Genomic DNA, 7,203 nt, shown 5'->3' with positions numbered 1-7,203 from the left:
GAGATAAATGAACAACAACAACAAAGTCACATAGTGGTAAGTGCTGAAGATAAATGAACATAAAAAGAGACTAGGAAATGACAGTGGGTGAGCACTGTTTTATGACAAGTAGGGTATGCAAAGTCCTGAGGGAGGTTAGGGAGCATGCAGATTTCTGGAGGCTGTGTTCTGGGCAGGGGAAACAGTAAATGCAAAGGCTGTAATAAGAAGGTGCATTTGGAGGGCAGGGGATACCTGGAATGAAGAGATAAATCTCAAAAGCAGTGATCAGTAAGGGTGTAAGAGGATGGAAGTTAAAATGGCAAAACTTATGAAAATCTAAAAACGAGGGGATATATGGATACATATAGCTGATTCACTTCACTGTTAGCAGAAACTAACAACATTGTAAAGTGACTATATTTATATATATTTATTTAAACAATTCACTCATCATTCAAATGAATGTATGCAAAAGGTAATACATTCAAACAGTGTAAGACTGTATTCAGTGACTATCAGCTCTCCCTCTCTTCCTTGATCCCAGTTCTTCATCAAGGCAACATTATTACTATTTGCTTTCATTTCCTTCCAGGGATATCCAGATATTTATAACCATGCATGTACATAATCCCAATTACATAATCCCAATTGGTTCCAAATTAGGAAAGGAGTACATCAAGGCTGTATATTGTCACCTTGCTTATTTAACTTATATGCAGAGTACACCATGTGAAATGTGGGACTGAATGAAGCATAACCTGAAATCAAGATTGTTGGGAGAAATATCAATAACCTCAGATATGCAGATGACACCACCCTTATGGCAGAAAGCGAAAAGGAACTAAAGAGCCTCTTGGTGAAAGGACAGTGAAAAAGCTGACTAAAAGCTCAACATTCAGAAAATAAAGATCATGGCATCCAGTCCCATCACTTCATGGCAAATAGATGGGAAAACAATGGAAAGTTACAGACTTTATTTTCATGGGCTCCAAAATCACTGCAGATGGTGACTGCAGCCATGAAATTAAAAGACACTCCTTGGAAGAAAAGCTATGACCAACCTAGACTGCTGCTGCTGCTAAGTCGCTTCAGTCATGTCTGACTCTGTGCGACCCCATAGACGGCAGCCCACCAGGCTCCCCCGTCCCTGGGATTCTCCAGGCAAGAACACTGGAGTGGGTTGCCATTTCCTTCTCCAATGCAAGAAAGTGAAAAGTGAAAGTGAAGTTGCTCAGTCGTGTCTGACTCTTCGAGACCCCATGGACTGCAGCCTATCAGGCTCCTCCGTCCATGGGAGTTTCCAGGCAAGAGTACTGGAGTGGGGGTGCCATTGCCTTCTCCTATGACCAACCTACACAGCATATTATAAAGCAGAGACATTACTTTGCCAACAAAGGTCCATCCAGTCAAAGCTATGCTTTTTCCAGTAGTCATGTACAGATGTGAGAGTTGGACTATAAAGAAAGCTGAGTGCCAAAGAACTGATGCTTTTGAACTGTGGTGTTGGAGAAGACTTTTGAGAGTCCTTTGGACTACAAGGAGATCCCACCAGTCACTTCTAAAGAAATCAGTCCTGAATATTCATTGGAAGGACTGACTTGAAGCTGAAACTCCAATACTTTCACCACCTGATGTGAAGAACTGACTCATTTGAAAAGACCCTGATGCTGGGAAAGATTGGAGATGGGAGGAGAAGGGGCCAACAGAAGATGAGATGGTTGCATGGTACCACCGACTCTATGGACATGAGCAAGCTCTGGGAGTTGGTGATGGACAGGGAAGCCTGGTGTGCTGCAGTCCATGGGGTTGCAAAGAGTCAGACACGACTGAACAACTTTATTGAACTGATGCACTTAATCTCCTTGCTCCATTTTGTCACAAATTGGAACACACTACACTCTGTTGTGTACCTAGTTTTTGTCATTCAACATATACTGGTGACCCTTCAATAACAGAACATTCAGAATTCCTTTCAAGACTACATCCTATTCCACAAGATGCAAAGTCAGAAGCCCTGGGCTTTGGTTCTTGGCTGTTGCTTTGTTACTTCTTACTGGAGTGGCCTTAAGGCAGGGCAGTTCCTTCCTCCTCTAGAAAGTGAACTGAGTGATGACAGAGATTGCTTCTGACTTTACCATTTTAGGTTCTTTGCTCTTGCCATACACATTTTACAGTTCAGTTCAGTTCAGTCCAGTTGGTCAGTCATGTCCGACTCTTTTCGACCCCATGGACTGCAGCACACCAGGCTTCCCTGTCCATCACCAACTCCCTGAGCTTGCTCAAACTCATGTCCATCGAGTTGGTGATGGCATCCAACCAACTCATCCTCTGTTGTCCCCTTCTCCTCCCACCCTCAAACTTTCCCAGCATCAGGGTCTTTTCCAATGAGTCAGTTCTTCCCATCAGGTGGTGAAAGTATTGGAGCTTCAGCTTCAACATCAGTCCTTCCAATTAATATTGAGGACTAATTTCCTTTAGGATGGACTGGTTGGATCTCCTTGCAGTCCAAGGGACTCTCAAGAGTCTTCTCCAACACCACAGTTCAAAAGCGTCAATTCTTCAGTGCTCAGCTTTGTTTATGGTCCAACTCTCACATCCATACATGACTACCAGAAAAACTATAGCTTTGACTGGACGGACCTTTGTTGGCAAAGTAATGTCTCTGCTTTATAATATGCTGTTTAGGTTGGTCATAGCTTTTCTTCCAAGGAGTAAGCATCTTTTAATTTCATGGCTGCAATCACCATCTGCAGTGATTTTGGAGCCCCCCAAAATAAAGTCTGTCACTGTTTCCATTGTTTCCCCATCTGTTTGCCATGAAGTGATGGGGCTGGATGCCATGATCTTATTTTCTAAATGTTGAGTTTTAAGGCAACTTTTTCACTCTCTTTCACTTTCATCAAGAGGCTCCTTATGTCTTTGCTTTCTGCTGTAAGGGTGGTGTGATCTGCATACCTGAGGTTATTGATATTTTTCCCGGCAATCTTGATTCCAGCTTGTGCTCCATCCAGCCAAGCACTTCACGTGATGTACTCTGCATTTAAGTTAAATAATCAGGGTGACAATATATAGCCTTGATGTACTCCTTTCCCTATTTGGAACCAGTCTGTTGTTCCATGTCGAGTTCTAACTGTTGCTTCTTGACCTGAATACAGATTTCTCAGGAGGTGGGTCAGGTGGTCTGGTATTCCCATCTCTTGAAGAATTTTCCAGTTTGTTGTAATCCACACAGTCAAAGGCTTTGGCATAGTCAGTAAAGCAAAAGTAGATGTTTTTCTGGAACTCTCTTGCTTTTTCGATGATCCAACAGATGTTGGCAATTTGATCTCTCGTTCCTCTGGCTTTTCTAAATCCTGCTTGAACATCTGGGAGTTCACAGTTCATGTACTGTTGAAGCCTGGCTTGGAGAATTTTGAGCATTACTTTACTAGCGTGTGAGATGAGTGCAATTGTGCGGTAGTTTGAGCATTCTTTGGCATTGCTTTTCTTTGGGATTGGAATGAAAACTGATCTTTTCCAGTCCTGTGGCCACTGCTGAGTTTTCCAAATTTGCTGGCATATTGTGTGCAGCACTTTAGCAGCATCATCTTTTAGGATTTGAAATAGCTCAACTGGAATTCTATCATCTCCACTAGCTTTGTTCGTACTGTTACTTCCTAAGGTCCAGTTGACTTTCCAAGATGTCTGGCTCTAGGTGAGTGATCACATCATTGTAGTTATCTGGGTCACTAAGATCTTTTTTGTATAGTTGTATACAAAATATACTTCTGTGTATTGTTGCCACCTCTTAATATTTTCTGCTTCATTAGGTCCATACTGTTTCTGTCCTTTATTGTGCCCATCTTTGCATGAAATGTTCCCTTGGTATCTCTAATTTTCTTGAAGAGATCTCTAGATCTCTTTGTTTTCCTCTATTTCTTTGCATTGCATTGATCACTGAGGAAGGCTTGCTTATCTCTCCTTGCTATTCTTTGGAACCTTGCATTCAAATGGGAATTTCTTTCCTTTTCTCCTTTGCCTTTAGCTTCTCTTCTTTTCTCAGCTATTTGTAAGGACTCCTCAGACAACCATTTTGCCTTTTTCCATTTCTTTTTCTTAGGGATGGTCTTGAGCACTGCCTCTTGTACAATGTCACGAACCTCCATCCATAGTTCTTCAGTTACTCTATCAGATCTAATCCCTTGAATCTGTTTGTCCCTTTCACTGTATAATTGTTAGAGATTTGATTTAGGTCATACCTGAATGGTCTAGTGGTTCTCCCTAATTTCTTCAATTTAAGTCTGAATTTTGCAATACAGAGTTCATGGTCTGAGACACAGTCAGCTCCTGATCTTGTTTTTGCTGACTGTACAGAGCTTCTCCATCTTTGCCTGCAAAGAATAGAATCAGTCTGATTTTGGTATTCACCATCTGGTGATATCCATGGGTAGAGTCTTCTCTTGTGTTGTTGCAAGAGGGTGTTTGCTATGACCAGTGTGTTCTCTTGGTAAAACTGTTTTTTGGGTGTTAGTTCTAGAAGGTCTTATAGGTCTTCATAGAACCATTCAACTTCAGCTTCTTCAGTGTTACTGATTGGGGCATAGACGTGGATTACTGTGATATTGAATGGTTTGCCTTGGAAACAAACAGAGATCATTCTGTCATTTTTGAAACTGCATCCAAGGACTGCATTTCAGACTCTTTTGTTGACTATGAGGGCTACTTCATTTCTTCTAAGGGATTCTTGCCCACAGTAGTAGATATAATGGTCATCTCAGTTCAATTCACCCATTCCAGTCCATTTTAGTTCACTGATTCCTACAATGTCCATGTTCACTCTAACCATCTCCTGTTTGACCACTTCCAATTTACCTTGATTCATGGACCTAACATTCTAGGTTCCTATGCAATATTGTTCTTTACAGCATCAAACTTTACTACCATCACCAGTCACATCCACAACCAGGTGTTGTTTTTGCTTTGGCTCCATCTCGTCATTCTTTCTAGAGTTATTTCTCCACTGTTCTCCAGTAGCATATTGGGCAACTACTGACCTGGGAAGTTCATCTTTCAGTGTCCTTTTTGCCTTTTCATACTGTTCATGGGGTTCTCAAGGAAAGAATACTGAAGTGGTTTGCCATTCCCTTCTCCAGTGGACCACGTTTTGTCATAGTTCTCCACCATGACCCATGACCCATGACAGGCATGGCTAATAGTTTCATTGAGTTAGACAAGGGTGTGGTCCATGTGATCAGTTTGATTAGTTTTCTGTGATTGTGGTTTTCATTCTGTCTGCCTTCCTATGGATGAGGATAAGAGGCTTATGGAAGCTTCCTGATGGGAGAGACTGACTGTGGGGAAAACTGGGTCTTGTTCTGATGGCTGGGGCCATGCTAAGTAAATCTTTAATCCAATTTTATGTTGATGGGCAGGGCTGTGTTCTCTACTTGTTGTTTGACCTGAGGCCAAACTATAGTGGAGGTAATGAAGATAATGGCGACCTCCTCCAAAATGTCCCATGCACACACCACCATACTCAGTGCCCCCCACCATGCAGCAGTCCACCGCTGACCCATGCCTCTGCTGGAGACTCCTGGACATTCAGGGGCAGGTCTGAGTCAGTCTCTTGTGTGGTCACTGCTCCTTTCTCCTGGGTCCTTGTGTGCACAAGGTTTTGTTTGTGCCCTCCAAGAGTCTGTTTCCCTAGTCCTGTGTAAATTCTGGCAGCTCTGTGGTGAGGTTAATGGCGGTCTCCCTCATGAGGGCTTATGCCATATCCAGGTCTGCTGCACCCAGAGCCCCTGCTCCTATGGCAGGCCACTGTTACTTGACATTCTGTAGAGTCCTCTACAATGAGAGAGGCCCAACACTCCTCATAAAGCTCTGATCTCTCAGTTCAGTTCAATTCAGTCACTCAGTTGTGGCCGACTCTTTGTGACCCTATGAACCACAGTACACCAGGCCTCCCTGTCCATCACCAACTCCCAGAGTTTACCCAAACTTATACCCATTGAGTCAGCAATGCCATCCAACCATCTCATCCTCTGTCGTCCCCTTCTCCTTCTGCCCTCAATCTTTCCCAGCATCAGAGTCTTTTCAAATGAGTCAACTCTGCATCAGGTGGCCAAAGTATTGGAGTGTCAGCTTCAACATCAATCCTTCCAATGAACATCCAGGACTGATCTCCTTTAGGATGGACTGGTTGGATCTCCTTGCAGTCCAAGGGACTCTCAAGAGTCTTCTTCAACACCACAGTTCAAAAGCATCAATTCTTCGGTGCTCAGCCTTCTTCACAGTCCAACTCTCACATCGATACATGACTACTGGAAAAACCATAGCCTTGACTAGATGGACCTTTGTGGACAAAGTAATGTCTCTGCTTTCTAATGTGCTAATAGGTTGGTCATAACTTTCCTTCTAAGGAGTAAGCGTCTTTTAATTTAATGGCTGCAGTCACCATCTGCAGTGATTTTGGAGCCCCCAAAAATAAAGTCAGCCACTGTTTCCACTGTTTTCCCATCTATTTGCCATGAAGTGATGGGACCAGATGCTATGATCTTCATTTTCTGAATGTTGAGCTTTAAGCCAACTTTTCACTCTTCTCTTTCACTTTCATCAAGAGGCTCTTTAGTTCTTCTTCACTTTCTGCCATAAGGGTGGTGTCATCTGCATATCTGAGGTTATTGATATTTCTCTTGGCAATCTTGATTCCAGCTTGTGCTTCTTCCAGCCCAGTGTTTCTCATAATGTACTCTGATCATTATCCAGGTGTAAAGGTTTTAAATTGAAAGTATATCAAGGTGGCCTGAGGTTAAGATGGTGGAATAGAAGGACAACGAGTTCACTTCCCCTTAGGTACACATTGAAAATACATTGACCTGTGGAGCAGTCTCATTGAAAACACCTGAAGAGTGTCAGAAAGTCTCTTATACAATCAAGGCTGTAAAGAAGGGTCCCTACTAAGTTAGGTCAGTGTGAAGAGAATCAGGACCTGTCCCTCTAGGAGGGGACACAGAAGAGGAGGGGATTACATGGGCTCAGAGAGAGAGAGCTTCCCTCTGGAGGGAACAGATTGAACCACATATGGGCATCCCAGTCCTTGGGTCTGACACCAGGAAGAGTCCCCTTAGCTGGTTTGAAAACCAGTGGGCTAACAGGAGGGCTTTAAGAAACCTAGACTCTGCTTGAGAAAAGTGCGCCTGTGCTGTTTACTACTGGAAATGGTGAAGGAGGCAGATTGCA

This window comes from Bos indicus, chromosome 26 (genome assembly GCF_029378745.1).
Source record: "Bos indicus isolate NIAB-ARS_2022 breed Sahiwal x Tharparkar chromosome 26, NIAB-ARS_B.indTharparkar_mat_pri_1.0, whole genome shotgun sequence".
In the NCBI taxonomy this organism is placed as follows: Eukaryota; Metazoa; Chordata; class Mammalia; order Artiodactyla; family Bovidae; genus Bos; species Bos indicus.
Note: the sequence above shows the minus strand (reverse complement) of the source record.